At 40.1% G+C, this 20,219-nt stretch overlaps 1 protein-coding gene and 1 pseudogene across 3 annotated transcripts in view; one reads left to right on the top strand and one right to left on the bottom strand.

The window, feature by feature from the left end:
- The first annotated feature begins 260 nt into the window (after positions 1-260).
- Positions 261-20,219, top strand: part of RBMS2 (RNA binding motif single stranded interacting protein 2) — a 91,913-nt gene continuing 71,954 nt past the window's right edge. For all 3 annotated transcript variants that reach the window (XM_038549701.1, XM_038549710.1, XM_038549708.1), the window contains exon 1: positions 261-524. The gene's annotated coding sequence lies outside the window, so the exon portion shown is untranslated. The remainder of the gene's footprint in view (positions 525-20,219) is intronic.
- On the bottom strand, positions 19,035-19,724 carry LOC100683087 (annotated as a pseudogene).

A 20,219-nucleotide genomic window follows, 5' to 3' on the forward strand; every position in this document is an offset into this window, starting at 1 on the left:
CCGCGAGGTGCGCTCAACCCCTCTGGGCAGGGGACCGGCGGCCAGCGGCGTAGGAGACAAACCCTGGCGGAGGGCGTTTGCCGCGGGGTAAGAAAGGGGCGGTGCGCGAGGTTGGATGGACAATGCACAGGCCCAATCACTGGGGAAGCAGAGGCCTTGGGGGCGGAGAAAGGATGAGGCGAGCCAATGAGAGCACGGCGGTGGGCCGTCCGCAGAGAGCCTCGCGAAGGCTGCGGGGCCGGCAGCCTGCGACCGCGCGGCGTGCGGACGTTGAGGGCGGGAAAGCCGAGGCTTGGCGGTTGGCGAAGCCTGGCGAGCGCGCGGAGGACGAGGCCGCGCCAGGACGATGGAGTTGCCGGAGAGAGAGGGGAGCGGCGCCTCTCCGCACTCGGATAACAGGGAGCCCTCTTCAAGAGGCCATCTAGTGACCTTCAGCGTTCGAAGGCCAGAACCGGACACAGTAGCCCGCCGCGTGGAGCGGCATGGAGGTCAAATGAACGCCCCGTCCCCGGCACGCGGTTCTGGTGAGTTGAGGAGTCAGGTGGCCGGAAGACAGCCCGACCCGAAACAGCCCCTGGGCACCTCAGGGAGGGCCCGAGGCGGCCCCAGGGCGCCCTGGTGGTTAACTGGGTTGCCTGGGCTCTCGATTTCTCTCTACCAGGTATTTGGTGGCGGTTCAGCACTTGAGTGTTCTTGGCTGAGCCTCACACGTTTTGTAAACCTGCAAATGCTCCCAAAATTTTAGTCTTTTTACTTGTTTACTCCTATATTCCTCACGGAGAAGTGGCCTAGAAAAAAGAATCTTGAAAACTAAGCACATTCAGGAATTTTTATCAATTGCAACTAGGAAAACATTCATTTGTATCTTCACAGTGCCTCACACAGCATCTATGTGTATATTTTAAAGATTTTATTTATCTACTCATGAGACACACAGAGAAAGAGGCAGACCCAGGCAGAGGGAGAAGCAGGCTCCATGCAGGGAGCCCGACGTGGAACTCGATCCCGGGTCTCCAGGGTCGCGCCCTGGGCTGAAGGCTGCGCTGCACCGCTGAGCCACCCGGGCTGCCTGGCATCCGTGTTGAATAGAAACTCCTGTAATACCAGCTCTCATCTCGTGCTCTTGGTGTGCCAACTATTTTAGTCTATGGCTCCTACTTACCAGACTTCAAAGTAGTTATTGTTAGTCCCATTTGGAAGATGAGGAAAGTGAGACTCAGAAATGAGACTTCTTTGAATAAGGGAACCCCAGTTATTTAATATCAAGCCAGAAATCAGACTCAAGGCTCCGACTACGAGGCTTTCTCCATCCTAAGCTCTTCCCAGAATTAACCCTTGCATTGAATTATCCCAGGAAACGACTCCATCCTTAAAGGAAGCATTTTAGGTGGAAGCGTTAGGATACAGTACTGGGAATTGTTTAGAAGCTGGCTGTATCACAAGCTATCACTTTTCTTTTTACAATTAAAAAATTTTTTTAAAAGATTTATTTATGATAGAGAGGCAGAAGCAGGTTCCATGCCGGGAGCCTGACATGGGACTCGATCCCAGGACTCCAGGATCGCACCCTGGGCCAAAGGCAAGCGCCAAACCGCGGAGCTACCCAGGGATCCCTACAATTTAAAAATTTTAAGTACTCTCTACACTCAACGTGAGGCTCGAATTTACAACCCTGAAATCAAGAGTTGTACAGTCTACCATCACTTTTGGTTTGGAGATTAAAATGAGCATCAGCATAACTGTGGGAGAATAAATATCAAAACCATACTGTGGTATGTTTTGGGGGAAGGCTGTTCTCCTTTGCTACGGTTAGGGTTGGGGGGTTTATTTGGTTTGAAACCAGATGGAGTGAACTTTCTTTTGTTTTTGTTTGTTTTTCCTTGGGCAGGCATTCCCTGTCTACTGTCTCTCTCCTATTGGGACTCTCTAATTCAGGAACTCTATTTTGCCCTGGCTGCTTGGCTTTGCCCATGTCTTTAAGAAAAATCTGGTAGTATAAACTCAAGCTAGCATTAGTTTTACCAAATACAATAAGGCTAATCTTTTTTTTTTTAAGGTTTTATCTTTTTAAAAAAAAAAACTTTATTTACTTATTCATGAGAGACACAGACAGAGGGAGAAGCAGGCTCCATGCAGGGAGCCCAATGTGGGACTTGTTGGGGGATTCCAGGATCAAGTCCTGGGCCAAAGGCAGGGGCTAAACCGCTGAGCCACCCAGGGATCCCCTATGTTAGGGATTCCTAACCTACCTAGAAGTCATTTGTCTCCTTTATTTCCTACCTCTGCTTTTATGAATTAGCCTTAATTATAATGAGTAATGAAGTCCCCAATCTCTTTCTTCCCACTTCTCTCTGATTAGAGGAACTGGTTGGGCAGTGAAGAAAATCTGCCTGTAGAAGGGGAGGTTCTTTGCATAGAGAACTGCTTCCAGCTGCCCTTTGGTCTTTGGAGTAAATTCTTCTTCCACTACAATATTGCTAAATTTGCATGAGGGTGGAGCATGAACTAGTGACTTGGGAGGCCCACAGTATTGTATAAAGTATAAGATATTTAAGAACAAATTTGTCATCCCAGGTGGTTAAGGCTTGGCAGTGTCAGATCTTTTTGTTTGTTTCTGATTTGAAAAGGACCCATCTAATTAAATCTGTGCAAAAATATTAGCTAACTGCAACATGGTCAGCTAGAAATAAGGCTTTTCATAAAGTGAAAGATATCCTCTGTCATGTCTAATAGTAGGTTTTTAGGTCAGTCCCTGGTTGTACTAGAGTTGGTGTATAGGGGAGGATTGTCTTCAGTGATTTTGAGCCTTAAATCAGAAAAGCTAAATCCTCTGTGGTACAAAATTGGAAACTTGATGTTTGTGTTTGGGGAGTGTTTATTTGTTATAATTTAGAGGTTCTCCTTGGTTCTGCTCTTTAGATTGTAGCTAGGATATGAATTAGTGCAAGTGAATGATTTCACATAAGCTTTTTTTTCCCCATAAATCTTTGTTCTGCTAATGTTACTGTTGCTACATATATGCTTTCCTGCTTTAGTTTTTCCATTTGCGAAAGATAATCTCGTATTTTACTGGTTAAAAGATAAGTCCTGGGAACTCTGGACATAGTCATCTTCCATGCAGTCAACAAATATTTGTTCTTTGTCTTATCCTCTGCCAAGCCTGGAGCTAGGGAATCCAGAAATTAACAAACAAAATCAGTTTCTGACTATTGGAAGAAGTGAGAAAGCAGTGTTTGGGGCACCTGGATGGCTTAGTTAAGGGTCCGACTCTTGATTTTTGGCTCGGGTTGTGATCTCAGGGTTGTGGGATTGAGCCCTGAGTGGGGCTTCGGCTCAGCATGGAATCTGCTTGCCTTTCTCCCTCATGTCCTCCCTCCCCCACCATCACATGCTTTCATGCTTTCTCTCAAATAAACAAACAAACAAACAAACAAATAAATAAATAAATTAGATCTTAACAAAAAAGAAAGAAAACGGTGTTTAATATTCCCAGTGAAAAATGCTGAGATGAAGAGAAATGCAGAGGAAGTATAAAGAAGGGGCACCTAACTAGGCTCAGGGTAAAGGGTAGCTGAGATAAAGGGAAAGGGACCTCAAGAAATGTTGGGTGATGGGAGCCAACTCTTAAAGGATGAGAAGTGTTTGTATGGAGATGAGGAGAAAAGTATTCCAGACAGAGCTCCGCAGTAACAAACATAGCATGAGAGAACATATGAGGGACTCTGATCAGTTGTGAGAGTGAAAATTCAGTTGGGTGTGAGAATATGTGGATCAGTGAAGTAGAGCCTCATTATAAAGAGTATTTTATTTATTGGTTGATTGGTTGAGTAGGCTCCATGCCCGGTGTTGGACTTGAAGGGTCTCATGCTCTACAGACTGAGCCAGCCAGGTGTCCCTCACTGCATAAAGAGTTTTGAACGCTATGATAAAATTATTTACATCCTAAAGGCAACTCCATAGTCAATCTTCTTTCTAAGATGCTCTCCTTCACTTGAACTCACCACCTCATTGCTTCACAAAGAAGCCCTCAGTTTCCTGTCATTACACTTCTACTCCATATCTGTTCCTCCAGGTGCTATAGAAGAAGAATCCTTCCAGCACTTTCAGGTTAATCTCTCCACTTGCTTTGCTGTATTTTTCAACTTCTTTCTCTGTAATGAGTCCATCTTTCATCATTTAAATGTTCAAATCTTTGCTATCTTTTTTTTTTTTTGGTAAAGATTTTATTGATTTATTTGAGAGAGAGACAGAGCACAAGTGAGGTGAGGGGCAGAGGGAGAAGCAACTCCCTGCTGAGCAGAGAATCTGATGCAGGGCTCTATCCCAGGACCTTGAAATCATGACCTGAGCCAAAGGCAGTCGCTTAATCTACTAACCTACCCAGGCAACCCAAGTCTTTGTCATTTTAAGAAACAATCACAAATGTTATTTGACTCTTACTGTGTTTAATTAAATTAAAACATATCTCAGTTAAATTTTTTATTTATAATAGTCACACAGAGAGAGAGAGAGGCAGAGACATAGGCAGAGGGAGAAGCAGGCTCCATGCACCGGGAGCCCGATGTGGGATTCGATCCCGGGTCTCCAGGATCGCGCCCTGGGCTAAAGGCAGGCGCCAAACCCCTGCGCCACCCAGGGATCCCAAAACATATCTCAGTTAAGCAGCTTTATGCAATTCAGGTTTTGTAACAGCATTGCTTTTTTTTTCTTTTTTCTTAAATTGAGATAAATTGAGGTATTTTGTCTCTTCTCTGTATTTCTTACACCAAGTTTTTTGAAAAAGGCATTACACTTAGCATTACACTTCTTTTTTTTTAATTGTTTTATTTTATTTATTTATGATAGTCAGAGAGAGAGAGAGAGAGAGAGAGAGAGGCAGAGACATAGGCAGAGAGAGAAGCAGGCTCCATGCACCGGGAGCCTGACATGGGATTCGATCCCAGGTCTTCAGGATCGTGCCCTGGGCCAAAGGCAGGCGCTAAGCATTACACTTCTTTATCATTTCATTCTGTCCTGGATAGTGGTGAAACTAAGCTGCTGGTGCTATTGTGTTGCTTTGGGTTCATGGGCTTTAAGGGATTCACCAGAGCTGAAAGTTTAAATAATATTAGTCAAGGCTACTAAATATGTTAATATATTTAAGAATTGCTAAGTTATCATTAGTAAGCGCATGTATTTGAATAGGATTTAGATTCTGGCTAGACTAGCACTCTGGTGCTGGTGCACATGTTTTGATGTTAGATCTTCACGGAGTAAATGAAATTTCATATGAATTCAGATGTATCTATGATCTATCCCATGTACGTTTCTAATTCCTGTTTAGTTTAACAATTTCAAAATTAATTTTATAGGACTGAAAAAATTCATACATGAGCATGTAAAAAAAATCTCAAGATACCATCACACTGGTCAAATTTACAATGCCCAGTACACATTTTCTCTATTTTGCCAAATAATCTGTTCTGTAAATTGGCTGCTTTGATGGCCATAAGAATAGATTATAGCAAGTCTGGATCATTATAATATGCTAAGAGAATGTAGATTTTGCCAGGGTGCCTGAAGAAGATTTAAAAAAACTCTTAATAGACTAATGCGGGATCCCTGGGTGGCGCAGTGGTTTGGCGCCTGCCTTTGGCCCAGGGCGCGATCCTGGAGACCCGGGATCGAATCCCACATCGGGCTCCCGGTGCATGGAGCCTGCTTCTCCCTCTGCCTCTCTCTCTCTCTCTCTCTCTCTCTCTCTGTGTGTGTGACTATCATAAATAAATAAAAATTAAAAAAAATAGACTAATGCTAATGTGAAAGAATTTGAAACTGAAAACAAAACAAAAAACCTTTGTGGGTAGTTGTGGTTGGTAATGTTTTAATACTTGTTTTTTTTTTTTTTTTTTTTTTTTTAATACTTGTTTTTTTAACCTAAAGAACATGAAAGATGTTTTCAGTATCTCGTGTTACTATATGGTGAACAAAACCATTCTCTAAAAAACGAAAATTTATTTTAACCACATTCATCTACTTGAAAGCTCTATAAACGATAATTTCTCAAGATTTTATGTAATTTGAAAATTTTTACATCATCCATTTTTGTCTGTCAATTTGTTAAAAGCTACTGTTATAACTCTGAAATTTGGGAAATTTTTAGAAAAAACAATTTTATTTATGTTTTATTTTTCAAGTTTTTATTTAAATTGCAGTTAGCTAACATATGGTGTGATACTAGTTTCAGGTGTAGAATTTAGTGATTCAAGGTTGCCTGAGTGGCTTAGCAGTTGAGCGTCTGCTTCTGGCTCTGGGCGTGATCCTGGAATAGGACATCTGGTCCCACATTGAGCTCCTTGCAGGGACCCCGCTTCTTCCTCTGCCTATGTCTCTGCCTCTCTCTCTCTGTGTCTCTCATGAATAAATAAATAAAACCTTAGAAAAAAAAGAATTTAGTGATTCAGCACTTAAAACATCCTGTGCTCATCTCAACAAGTGCCCTTCTTAATCTCCATCACCTAGTTAACCATCCCTCTGGCTACCTCCCCTAGATAAAATAATTGTAGATTATCAGGCAATATGTGTAGTAATTACCACATAGGCAAGAGATTTTCAAAATTATGTATATTTATTTGCTTATTTGTTTTTTTAAAGATTTTATTTATTTATTAATGAGAAACACAGAGAGAAGAGAGAAGAGAGAGGCAGAGACACAGGCAGAGGGAGAAGCAGGTGCCATGCAGGGAGCCCGATGCAGGACTCGTTCCCAGGCCTCCAGGATCATGCCCTGGGCCGAAGGCGGCGCTAAACCGCTGAGCCACCTGGGCTGCCCTACTTGCTTATTTGTATTTATTATTCCAGCTCAATTTAATTTAGGTGAAAAATCACAGAAAGAGTACAGAGTTACCAAATAAATTTATAATGTACTAAAATGATTATTAATATAATTGCTGTTTTATGAGAACTATTAAACACAGAAATTAGAAAAAAGTTATACACATTTTTTCTGTGATAGTTACTGACAGTACTGGTACTTGATTTAAAATTGTTCTTAGGCGGGCAGCCCGGGTGGTTTAGTGCCTGCCTTCGGCCCAGGGCGTGATCCTGGAGACCCAGGATCGAGTCCCACATCGGGCTCCCTGCATGGAGCCTGCTTCTCCCTCTGCCTGTGTCTCTGCCTCTCTCTCTCTCTGTGTCTGTCATGAATAAATAAAATCTTAAAAAAAAATAAAATAAAAATAAAATTGTTCTTAGGCAAGCCTGGTGGCTCAGTGGTTGAGCATCTACCTTCGGCTCAGGGTGTAATCCTGGAGTTCCGGGATCAAGTCCCACATCGGGCTCCCTGCGTGGAGCCTGCTTCTCCCTCTGCCTATGTCTCTGCCCTTCTCTCTCTGTGTCTCTCATGAATAAATAAAATCTGTAAAAAAAAAAATAAAAATAAAAAAATAAAATTGTTCTTAAATATTAGTTTTGAAAAAAATATTAGTTTTGTTTGCACAATTCTCATGTATTTATAACAGAATTAAAATGATTTAAAAACTAGGAAACTGGGCAGCCCGGGTGGCTCAGCAGTTTAGTGCTGCCTTCCGCCCAGGACATGATCCTGGAGACCAGGGATCGAGTCCCACGTCGAGCTCCCTGCATAGAGCCTGCTTTGCCCTCTGCCTGTATCTCTGCCTTTCTCTTTCTCTCTCTCTCTCTGTGTGTGTCTCTCATGAATAAATAAATAAAATCTTAAAAAAAAAAGTAGGAAACCAAAAAAATAACCTGGGAAACTCTATAGGATCATAGTGTTTAACAGAATTTTATTATTGAGCACAGAAGCTCAAGCAGGGGGAAAATAGAGGTCATAAAACTTATCAATTAAAAGTTATTGCTGGGACTATTTTACAATTTTATTTACTAATCTGAATTTCGGTTCAAAATTTAGAGGGTACAAAAGGGCATATAGTGAAGTTACCCTTTTATCTGTTCCTAGCTACCCACTTTATGCAGAAGCAAATATCATCAGTTGTCTATATAACTTTCCTTTATATATTTTATCTATATCTAAGCAAATATATTTTTCCTCTTTTACACAAATGGTAGCATCCTTTAAACACTGTTTTATATTTTTCCTTAAAAAAATTTTTTTAGGGCAGCTCGGGTGGCTCAGTGGTTTAGCGCCGCCTCAGCCCAGGGTGTGATCCTGGAGACCTGGGATCGAGTCCCACATCGGGCTCCCTGCATGGAGCCTGCTGCTCTCTCTGCCTGTGTCTCCACCTCTCTCTCTCTCTCTCTCTCTCTCTCTCTCTCTCTCTCTGTCTCTCTCTCTCTCTGTGTCTCTCATGAATAAATAAATAAAATCTTAAAAAAAAATTTTTTTTAGGGACACCTGGGTGGCTCAGCATTTGAGCATCTACTGCAATTAATAATATTAAATATCTTGTCATTTTGCAGGTTTACAAATATAACTGTAAGATAAATTCCTAGAATTAGAATTCCTGAGTCAAAAGGTATATGTGTTTGTAAGTTTGATGTTGCCAAATTGCTTCTATCGTTGGTCAGACCATTTTCTAGTCTCACCAGCAGTATAGGAGAGTACTTCTTTTGTTTTGTTTTTTTAAGATTTTATTTATTCATGAGAGACACAAAGAGAGAGGCAGAGAGAGAAGGAGGCTGCTTACCGTGAGCCTGATGGGGGACTAGATCCCAGGACCCCTGGAACATGACCTGAGCAAAGGCAGATAGATGCTCAACCACTGAGCCACCCAGGTGCCCCAGGAAAGTACTTGTTTTTCTGCCCTTCTCAGTTGATTATCACTTTTTAAAAATGTTTCCCACTCCAATTGGTATAAAATAATTTCTAAGTGTTTTAATTTTAACTTTTTACAAATTATGAGTTGAGCTCTTTTTGTATGTTTAAGAATTATGAATTATTCATGTATTTCTCCATTTTCTTTTCAGTATTAGAATTTTGATACTGATTTATAGGAACTCTTCATATATTTTGGAAATTAGCCTTCTATAAGATGAGCTGCATGCATTTCCTCCCCTTGTCCTGATTTCTTATTTGACTTTTGGTTTTCCTTTTGTGGTTTTTGCCATGTAGGAATTTTAAATCATTTTTCCCCTTTTTTCCTTTCTTTTTTAAAAAAATACTTATTTATTTAAGTAATCTCTATACCTAACGTGGGGCCTGAACTTAACAACCCCAAGATCAAGAGTCACACACTCTTCTTTTTTTTTTTTTTTTTTTTAAGATTTATTTATTTATTAATGAGAGACACACAGAAAGGCAGAGACACAGGTAGAGGGAGAAGCAGGCTCCTTGCTGGGACTCAATCCTGGGACTCAATCCTGGGACTCCAGGATCACACCCCTAGCTAAAGGCAGAGCTCAACTGCTGAGCCACCCAGGCGTCCCAAAGATTAGAAGTTTTGTAGTTTAAACATTTATACAGAAAATAAATACAAATAGTTTTATGTGGGAGTTCTATGAAACTTTCAAAGAACAGATAATCCTAATTTTATGCACTTTGTTCTAAGAAATTAGAAAAAAAGGGAAACTTCACAACTTTTCTTGTTAAATTAATATAACTTTGTTGTTGTTTTATCTCTACCCCTAATATCTGGTTAGAACTTATGACCCCAAGATCAAGAGTTGCATGTTCTATTGAATGAGCCAGCCAGGTGCCCTTAAATTAGTAACACTTTAAAACCAAACCACACAAGGACAGTATGAGAAAAAATAAATAAAGGTATAAATGTAAAAGTAATAGGACCTATATTTATGACCCAAGTAGAATATATCGGAAGGATGCTAGAATGGTTTAATATTGGAAAATATGCATAATTAATCCCATCAACGGATTAAGAGAGAAAACCTATTTGATCCTCCTGGTCATTGAAAAAAAAGGATCCGATAACCTTAAATGCAAATAATATGCATAATTAACTACATCAACAGACTAAGAGAAAACCTATTTGATCTTCCTGTTCATTGCAGAAAAAAAAATCTGATAACATTAAATGTGCCTGTTCATCTTCAAAGCTCTTAGCAAACTAGACAAGAAAAGGAACATCGTAATAAATCCAATAAAGAGTTTATTGGGGAGTTCCTGGCTTGCTCAGTCTGTAGAGCATGTGACTCTTGATATTGCATTGAGTTCAAGCCCCACCTTGGGTGTACAACTTACATTAGGAAAAAAAAAAGTTTATCAGGGAATAGGGCCAATATCACAATTTCTGTTAACTAGTTTACTGGACATATTACTGTCCAATAAGAAAAAGAAAGAAATGGTATAAAGATTATAAGAAACAAAATTGTCATTCACAAATGATATTCATTAGGAAAATCCAAGTGAATCTACAGGTAAATTGTTAGGGCTAAAAGGAGAGTTCAGGGGCACCTGACTGGCTCAGTCCATGGAGCATGTAACTCTTAATCTCACGGTTTTGAGTTTGAGCCCCATACTTGGTACAGAGATCACTTAAAAATAAAATCTTAAAAAGAGAGAGACTTTGACAAGATTGCTAGATAAAAGATGAGTGTCCAAAATTTAGTAGTGTTCCTATACTGAGTAATTATGCCTATTTTTTAAAAGCTATGTTTATAAAAGTGCATATGAATAAACCTAATATAAGATGCATAGGAATTTTATAGAGAAATTATTAAATGGAAAGGTATACCATATATTGCAAACCCTAGTGTTTGTATCAGCAGTACAAATCTATGATCCCTGGCTCCTAATATTCATGCCTTTGTGTAAGCCCCTCCCCTTGAGTATAAATGGGACCAGTGATTTCCTGCTCACAAATAGAATATGGCAGAGGTAACTGTGCCTTGTTGGCTATAAAGAAGCAAGCAACCATGTTGTGAGCTGCCCTCAGGAGAGGGCCACATGGCAAGGAACTGAAGACCACCCCAGCCAACATTCAATAAGAAACTAAGGCCCTCAGACCTGGAAGGAACTGAATGCTACCAGAAATGAAGCTGATCCTTCCCAGCTTGTGCCTCATGTGAGAGCTGAGCCTTGGACAACACTTTGATTGCAGTCCAGCTAAGGCATGCCCAGCTATCTGACCCATAGAAACTGTGAGATAATAAATGTGTTGTTTTGCACCCCTTAAGTTTGCAGTAATATTGCTATACAGCAATAGATAACTAACACACCATGTTCAGTGGAGGAAAACATTCAATTTTAAAAAGATGGAGGGGATCCCTGGGTGGCTCAGTGGTTTAGCGCCTGCCTTTGGCCCAGGGCATGATCCTGGAGACCTGGGATCAAGTCCCACGTTGGGCTCCCTGCATGGAGCCTGCTTCTCCCTCTGCCTGTGTCTCTGCCTCTCACCCTCTCTCTGTGTCTTTCATGAATAAATAAATAAAATCTTTATTAAAAAATTTTAAAAGATGGAAACTGTCTCCAGAGTAATTAATTTATCATAATTCCAATGAAAATCTCAACAGAATTTTGCAAAGAATTTATAAGAAACCTAAAAAAAAACCTAGTTTTTTGAAACCTAAAAAAATTTTTTTAAAAAAATTTACTTATTTATTCATGAGAGACACAGACGAGAGAGAGGCAGAGACACAGGCAGAGAGAGAAACAGGCTCCATGCAGGGTGCCCGATGTGGAACTCGATCCCGGATCCTGGGATTAAGACCAAAGCCAAAGGCTGGCGCCCAACTGCTGAGCCACCCAGGCGTCCCTGAAACCTAAATTTTTTTTAAAAGATTTTATTTATTTATTCATAGACAGAGAGAGAGGCAGACTCCATACAGAGAGCCCGATGTGGGACTTGATCCTGGGTCTCCAGGATCACACCACAGGCTGCAGGCGGCGCCAAACCACTGCGCCACCAGGGCTGCCCTGAAATCTAAGATTTTTATGGAAGGCAAAAGGGCTAAGAGAAATCAAGATAATTTTGAAAAAGAATGATGGAGTTGGACTTCTCTATGGGATACCAAAACTTTTTTTTTTTTTAACTTTTTTTGAGAGGGTAGCGTAAACAGGCAGAGGGGTAGAGGGAGAGGAGAGAGAGAGAGAATATTAAGCAGGCTCCACACTCAGCATGGAGCCTAACACAGGGCTTGATCTCATGACCCTGAGATTTCTACCTGAGTCAAAATCAACAGACCCTTAATCAATTGAACCACCCTGGGGCCCCTCAAAACTTTTTATAAAACTGTGTGGTAAAGCTGTGATTAACTTTTTAAGAAACTGCCGAATGATTTTTCGAAGTTGCTATACCGTTTTACTTTTCCACCAGCAATGTATGAGGGTTCCAGTTTCTCTACATTCTCATCAACATTTGCTATTGTCTTTTTTATTTTAGCCATTCAAGTAGTTATCTTACTGTGGTTTTAATTTGCATTTTCCTAATTCCTAATGATTCTGAGCACCTTTTCATGTGCCTATTAGTTATTTGGATGTGAAAATGTTTTGCCCATTTTTTAATTGGGTTATTGTCTTAGTATTGAGTTGTAAGAATTCTTTATATATTCTAGATGCAGGTCTTTTATCAGATACATCATCTATAATTTTTTTAAGATTTTATTTATTTATTCATGAGAGACAGAGAGAGGCAGAGACATAGACAGAGGGAGAAGCAGGGTCCCCACCGGGGCGGGGTGGGGGGGAAGGGGGCAATGTGGGACTCTATCCCAGGACCCCAGGGTCGTGTCTTGAGCCAAAGGCAGACACTCAACCACTGAGTCACCTACGAGTCCCAACTGTAATGTTTTCTTGCAGCCAGTGACCTGTTTTTTTGATTTTGTTAACAATATCTTGTGAAAGTCAAAAGTTTTAAATTTTAATGAAACCCAGGTTATCATTATTTTTCCTTTATGACTCATGCTTTTGGTGTTGTGTCTAAGAACTCTGCTAGCCCAGAGTCATGAAAATTTTCTCCTACATTTTCTTGTGGATTTTTACATTTAATTCTGTGATCTATTTTGAGTTAACTTTTGTATATGGTATGAGGTAAAGGTCTAAATTTTTGGTTTTTGGTGTTCTTTACATGTGGCTATCCAATTATCCCAGGACTTTTTTTTTTTTAAACTACAATTTTTTAAATATTTTATTTATTTATTCATGAGAGACACAGAGAGAGAGAGAGGCAGAGACACAGGCAGAGGGAGAAGCAGGCTCCATGTAAGGAGCCTGACATGGGACTCGATTCCGGGTCACCAGGATCACACCCTGGGCTGAAGGCAGCCTAAACCGCTGAGCCACCCGGGCTGCCCTATCCCAGGACTTTTTATAGAAAAATTCTTTCCTCATTGAATTGTCTTAACGCCTTTGTTAAAAATTAATTGATCATAAGTATAAAGGTTTCTTTCTGGTTTCAATTCTATTCTGTTGACCGACAATCTTGTCTTTTTTTTTTTTTTAAGATTTTATTTATTTATTCATGAGAGACAGACAGAGAGAGAGAGAGAAAGGGAGAGACACAGGCAGAGGGAGAAGCAGGCTCCATTCAGGGAGCCGGATGTGGGACTGGATCCTGGTTGTCCAGGATCACACCCTGGGCTGAAGGTGGCGCTAAACCGCCGAGCCTCCGGACTGCCCCTGACACTCTTGTCTTAACACCAATAACACAGTCCTTTTTTGCTTTAGTCTTTAGTAAGCTTTTAAATCAATTAGTGTAAATCTTTCAGCTTTTTTCTTTCTTTTTTTTCTTTCTGAACTCTTTTCAAAATTATTTTGGTTCTCCTAGGTCCTTTGCCTTTCTATCAGCTTGTCAGCTTCTACAGAGAAGATTTTGATAGGAATTGCATTGAAACTACGTATATGTCAATTTGGGGAAAATGACCATTTTAACAATTACTTCTTTAATTTCTCTCAATGTTTTATAGTTTTCAGTTTACAAATCTTACATTTGCTTTGTTAGATTTATTTCTAAATATTTAATTCCTTTTGTTGCTATTATGAATGGAATTGTTTTCTTAATTTGTCTGCTTATTGCTAGTGTATAGACATACAGTTATTTTTGTATATTCATCTTGTAGCCTGTGACCTTGCTGGACTCATTATTCTTTTTTTTTTTAAGATTTTATTTATTTATTCATGAGAGACAGAGAGAGAAGCAGAGACACAGGCAGAGAGAGAAGCAGGCTCCATGCAGGGAGCCCGACGTGGGACTCGATCCTGGGTCTCCAGGATCAGGCCCTGGACAGAAAGCAGCGCTAAACTGCTGAGCCACCCGGGCTGCCTGGACTCATTATTCTAACACTATATTCTATTAGTATTTTTAAAAAATATTTTATTTATTTATTATGAGAGACACAGAGAGAGAGAGAGAGAGGAAGAGACACAGGCAGAGAGAGAAGCAGGCTCCATGCAGGGAGCCCGATGTGGGACTCCATCCTAGGACTCTAGGATCATGCCCTGAGCCAGAAGGCAGACGCTTAACTGCTGAGCCACCCAGGCATCCCTATTCTATTAGTATTATTATGCGTTCCTTAGGATTTTCTACATGGACAGTTATGTTGTTTATGAATAAAGACAGTTTTACTACCTTTTCTTTTTTCAAGATTATTTGAAAGAAAGGGTGTGTGCACACTCAGGGGGCAGGGGTGTGTGTGTGTGTCGGGGGGAAGTGGCAGAGGGAGATAGAATCTCAAGTAGACTCCCTGTTGAATGGCTGAGTGCAGAGCCCATCATGAGGCTGGATCCCATGACCCTGAGATCATGACCCAAGCTGAAGTCAGGAGTTGGATGCTCAACCAACTGAGCTACTCAGATGCCTCAAGGTAGTTATATTCCTTCCTTTCTAATCTGGATGTCTTTAAACTATTTGGTTTTTGAGGTTTGTTTGTTTTTCTTAGTGCATTGTCTAGAAGTTCTAGCATAATGTTGAATAGAAATTATGAAGAACAGGCACCCTTGCTTTGTTCTTGATCTTCAGTGGAATGCATTCAGTCTTCAGCAGTAAGTATTATGTTAGTGGTGGGTTTTGTTGTTGTTGTTGTTGTTGTTGTTTTAGTGGTAGGGTTCTTGTAACTGTTCCTTATCTATCAAATTGAGAAAACTCCCTTCTATTATAAGTTGAGAGATTTGATCATGAATAGATATCAGATTTTATCACGTTTTCTACATCTACTGAGATAATCCATGAATTTTGTCCTTTATTAATATGCCACATCAAATTACTTGATTTTTGGATGTTTAATCAGTATTGCATTCCTGGAATAAATTGCAGTTGGTCATGGTGTTATAAACCCTTTTATATATGTTTTGGAGTTCAGTTTACTAATATTTTGTCAAGATTGTTTATATCTGTATCCATAAAGGATATTTGATATTTGTGTGTGGGGTTTTTTTTAAAGATTTTATTTATTTGGGATCCCTGGGTGGCGCAGCGGTTTGGCGCCTGCCTTTGGCCCAGGGCGCGATCCTGGAGACCCGGGATTGAATCCCACGTCGGGCTCCTGGTGCATGGAGCCTGCTTCTCCCTCTGCCTGTGTCTCTGCCTCTCTCTCTCTCTCTCTTTCTCTCTCTGTGTGACTATCATAAATAAATAAAAATTAAAAAAATTATTTATTTATTTATTCATGAGAGACACAGAGAGAGAGGCAGAGACATAGGCAGAGGGAGAAGCAGGCTCCCCACCAGGAGCTCGATGCGGAACTCGATCCTGGGACCCCGGGATCACTCCCTGAGCCAAAGACAGATGCTCAACCACTGAGCCAGCCAGGCATCCCAGATATTTGTTATTTGTAAATAGTTTTTTTTCATATGATACCCAATCATTTTTCAACCTAATGGTCTTAGTAACTTTTTTTCTTTAAAGTAATCTCTATAACCAATGTGGGGCTCAAACTCATGACCCTGAGTTAGAGAAATAGATGCTCTACCAACTGAGCCAGCCAGGCACTCCTGGTTTTAGTAATCTTTGACAGTCTTTGCCTAGATCAGCTGTTTCACTAGCGGTTGCAAAGTGGTGCTCTTCTGTCATTACTTATTTCGTTACTATTTTGAATTCTTCTGTAAAGAAAGACTTTGCTTTATTAACTAGGAATAACAGTTCATATGTAAAAGGCCATGTTTGTTTCTTTTTAATTTTTTTATGTTTTAAAAGATTTTATTCGTTAATAAGAGACACAGAGACAGAGAGGCAGAAACACAGGCAGAGGGAGAAGCAGGCTTCATGCAGAGAGCCTGACATGGGACTTGATCCCGGGACCCCAGGATCACGCCCTGGGCCGAAGGCAGCGCTAAACCGCTGAGCCACCTGGGCTGCCCCGTTTCTTTCTATTTGCTAATTTTCAGAATAAGTTGGTTCCATAATATCCTCTAAAGGTGATTAGTTAGACTTTTAAAAACTTTTATGAATTTATGAACTTTAATACTTTTGATGTGTTTACATTGTTGATAATTTTTTAAAATTTTTATTTATTTATGATAATCATACAGAGAGAGAGAGAGAGAGGCAGAGACATAGGCAAAGGGAGAAGCAGGCTCCATGCACCGGGAGCCCGACGTGGGATTCGATCCCGGGTCTCCAGGATCGCCCTGGGCCAAAGGCAGGCGCTAAACCGCTGCGCCACCCAGGGATCCTCTGTTAATAATTTTTTAAAAATTTATTTTAATGCTCAAGTTGTCTTACATTTATTTATTTATTTATTTATTTATTTATTTATTTATTTATTTATTTATTTATTTTTAAAGATTTTACTTATTTATTCATGAGAGACACACAGAGAGAGAGGCACAGACACAGGCAGAGGGAGAAGCAGGCTCCATGCAGAGAGCCCTATACAAGATCACTCCCTGGGCTGAAGGCAGCACTAAACCTCAGCCTTTAGACACTGGAAGTTTCCTCAAGTTGACTCTTGAATCTTTTGACACAACGCTAGTACTTTTTTTGTTTTGATGATTGACATTTTTTTATTTAATGTAAAAATACTTCACACTTTTTACAATAGGAAAATGTTTCTTTTATGAACAATTAAATGAAAACTATCTTAGGACCCTATAGGGCTTTTTAAAGTTTTATTTATTTAAATAATCCCTACACCCGTGGGGCTCAAACTCAGACACCTGAGATTAAGAGTTGTATGCTCTTTTTTTTTTTTTAAGATTTTATTTATTTTTTCATGATAGACATAGAGAGAGAGAGAGAGGCAGAGACACAGGCAGAGGGAGAAGCAGGCTCCATGCAGGGAGCCTGACACGGGACTTGATCCCAGGACTTCAGGATCGCGCCCTGGGCCAAAGGCAGGCGTTAAACCGCTGAGCCACCCAGGGATCCCCCCTTTAAAAAAAAAAAAAAAAGATTTATTTATTTATTCATGAGAGACACAGAAAGAGAGAGAAAGAAGCAGAGGGAGAAGCAGGCCCCATGCAGGGAACCCAATGTGGGATTCAATCCCAGGACTCCAGGATCATGCCCTGCACTTTGGCAGGCACTGACCTGCTGAGCCACCCAGGGATCCTAAGAGTCATATGCTCTTTTAACTGAGTCAGCCAGGCGCCCCCTTATAGGATTCTTAATGTACACTAGGTTTGATGCATATCTTAGAAGATAGGACATTAACTTGTTAGGATCATTTGGGTACAACTGAAAATAAGAAACAATAATTTAAATTTTAAAAAATATTTTATTTATGGGGCAGCCCCGGTGGCGCAGCGGTTTGGCACCGCTTGCAGCCTGGGGTGTGATCCTGGAGACCTGGGATCAAGTCCCACGTCAGGCTCCCTGCATGGAGCCTGCTTCTCCCTCTGCCTGTGTCTCTGCCTCTCTCTCTGTGTCTATGAATAAATAAATAAAATCTTTAAAAATATTTTATTTATTTATTTATTCATGAGAGAGACAGAGAGAGAAAAGCAGAGACACAGGCAGAGGGAGAAGCAGGCTTCTTAGGGAGCCCGATGTGGGACTTGATCCCAGATCCTGAGATCAGGCCCTGAACCAAAGGCAGTCACTCAACCGTTGAGCCACCCAGGTGTCCCTTATTTTTATTTTTTATTTTTAAAAATTTATTCATTTTAAGAGTACAATTTAATGACTTTTTGTAGATTTACAAAGTTATGCAACCATCACAACAGTCTAATTTTTAAAAATTAATTTCTATGCCAAATGTGGGGTTTGAACTCATGACCTTGAGGTCAAGAGTTGCACGTTCTACTGACTGAGTCAGCCAAGCGCCCCTAAATTTAGCTTATTTTTACGTTCAACATATTTTAGTAAGTTGATGATAGTGAGTCTACATTAACATATAAAGAAAGAAATTTGCCATTAGCCATTTAAAATTTAATGAGTTGCCTCAGATTCTCAAGCTGCAGGTTATTTACTTAGATTTGTAGTAAGGAATAATATGGGTTTGTTAAGACAACTACTGTGTTTACAAAATATTCAATTTGAAGATAAAAAGATGGATTTGTGATACACAGAGCATAGTACAGTGTAAATATCATGTATATATGAAAAAATACTGCATTGTAAAATGTTTTATAATCATTGTCCAATTTGGCTCTCACAATAATTCCTGAGAGAAACTATGCCCCTTTTGTGGAAGGGGAAGCTGATGTTTTAAAAGATTGAGATTTCGGGATGCCTGGCTGACTCTGTTGGTGGGACATGTGACTTTTGATCTCAAGGTTTAGGTTTGAGCTCCACATTGGGTGTGGAGATTACTTAAAAATAAAAGTATTGAGGGGTGCCTGGGTGGCTCAGTGATTGAACGTCTGCCTTTGGCTCGGGTTGGGGTCCTGGGATTGAGTCCTGAATCGGGCTCCTCAGAGGGAGCCTGCTTCTCTCTCTGCCTATGTCTCCTCTCTCTCTCTATCTCATAAATAAATAAATAAATAAATAAATAAATAAATAACCTCTTTTAAAAAATAAAAGGATTGCAGTTTTCCAGTTTAACACAGAAAATGGTAGAGCTGGGTTTAAATTTCCAACTTCTTTTTTTTTTTTTTGACATGGAATGTTAGAAATTTCTTTATTATTACTTATTAAGCACCAGCTTAATACTGCAGAAAATTTCAAATCATCCTTCAACAACCCATTCTTCCTTCCCCCACCCAAATTCTTGATAAAGAGCTTTTCAAATGAAGACACGGTCTCTTTTTTCTTCTGTATAAAACTTTATCAAATAAAGGCAAAGAACTGTGTACATCTTGCTGTAAAACGCTGCCCAAGGCTGTGGAAAGTGTCTGCCCAGGCTCCTTTTACTGTCCAGGTCCTGAAAGACTCTTGTTCATGAACTGTCTCTTCACAAAGCAAGTCCACCACTTGCTTGGCTTATCATTCTGAGGGTCAAAAACTTTCTCACAAAGTCTCAGTCCAGTCTCTTGTCTCAGCTGCTGTAAGTAGGCCCTCATCACCTCATCTTCCTGTTTGTTTGCAGGTTTGGCATAAATTGCATTAAGTGGAAAACCAGGCTCTCCAGGAATGGGGAAATTAGTGATTCCCGGTGTATACATTTCTTTTTCACCTTGGCTTTTGGAATTACACTTTTGGAGTTTCTTTAGACACTCAGAAATGTAGAGTGTTATATATATCAAGGTTCTATCGGCTTCATTCTTAATCTCATAGTTTTTGAAGAAGACATTGGCCTTGAAGTAATAAATGGCTTCATCCACAATATCTGTATCTTTTGTCTCTCTAGGGGCGGGTCCTTTGAATTGACTTCTGATAGGCAACAATGCCATGTTTCCAATGAGTTTGGTGTCAGGGTCCATGAGAGAAGAGTGGTAAGCCGGCATCTTGGCGGCGACCGGGTTTCTAGCCAGACGAGGCTGGGGTTAGAGCTCGGCCAATTTAAATTTCCAACTTCTGACCTACCTATGTACAAATTCTATGTTTTGTTTTCTCTTTATTTGCTAAAGGTTGCATGACCTATATTACCCAGGAGGCGGCAGTGTTATCTTAATGTTCATTGGGAATTCATTTTTCCCACTGGAGGTACTTAAATGCAAGTGAAAATTGTATTCTTTCAACTAATTCTTCAGTGTAAATTATGTTTGGGTGTTAAAGATAAAAAGGTTAGTAAAGTTGGTGTCTACTTCCTAGGAGCTCACAATCTGGGTGCAAGAAATGGGGCAGCCAAGCAGAATTAAATCCTACTGAAATTTTGTACAAAATGCCATAAGAATATGAATTTATGACAGACCTTTTTAGTGTCTTTTTAATGTGGTAATGGAAATATAGTTTTATCTAGCACACAGATGAGAGACACAAATAAATTCAGGCTTTCTGACTGCATAATGGTACAAAATGAGCAATAAGAGGAAAATAATGTATATTGTG

This window comes from Canis lupus, chromosome 10, assembly GCF_011100685.1.
Source record: "Canis lupus familiaris isolate Mischka breed German Shepherd chromosome 10, alternate assembly UU_Cfam_GSD_1.0, whole genome shotgun sequence".
Taxonomy (NCBI): domain Eukaryota; kingdom Metazoa; phylum Chordata; class Mammalia; order Carnivora; family Canidae; genus Canis; species Canis lupus.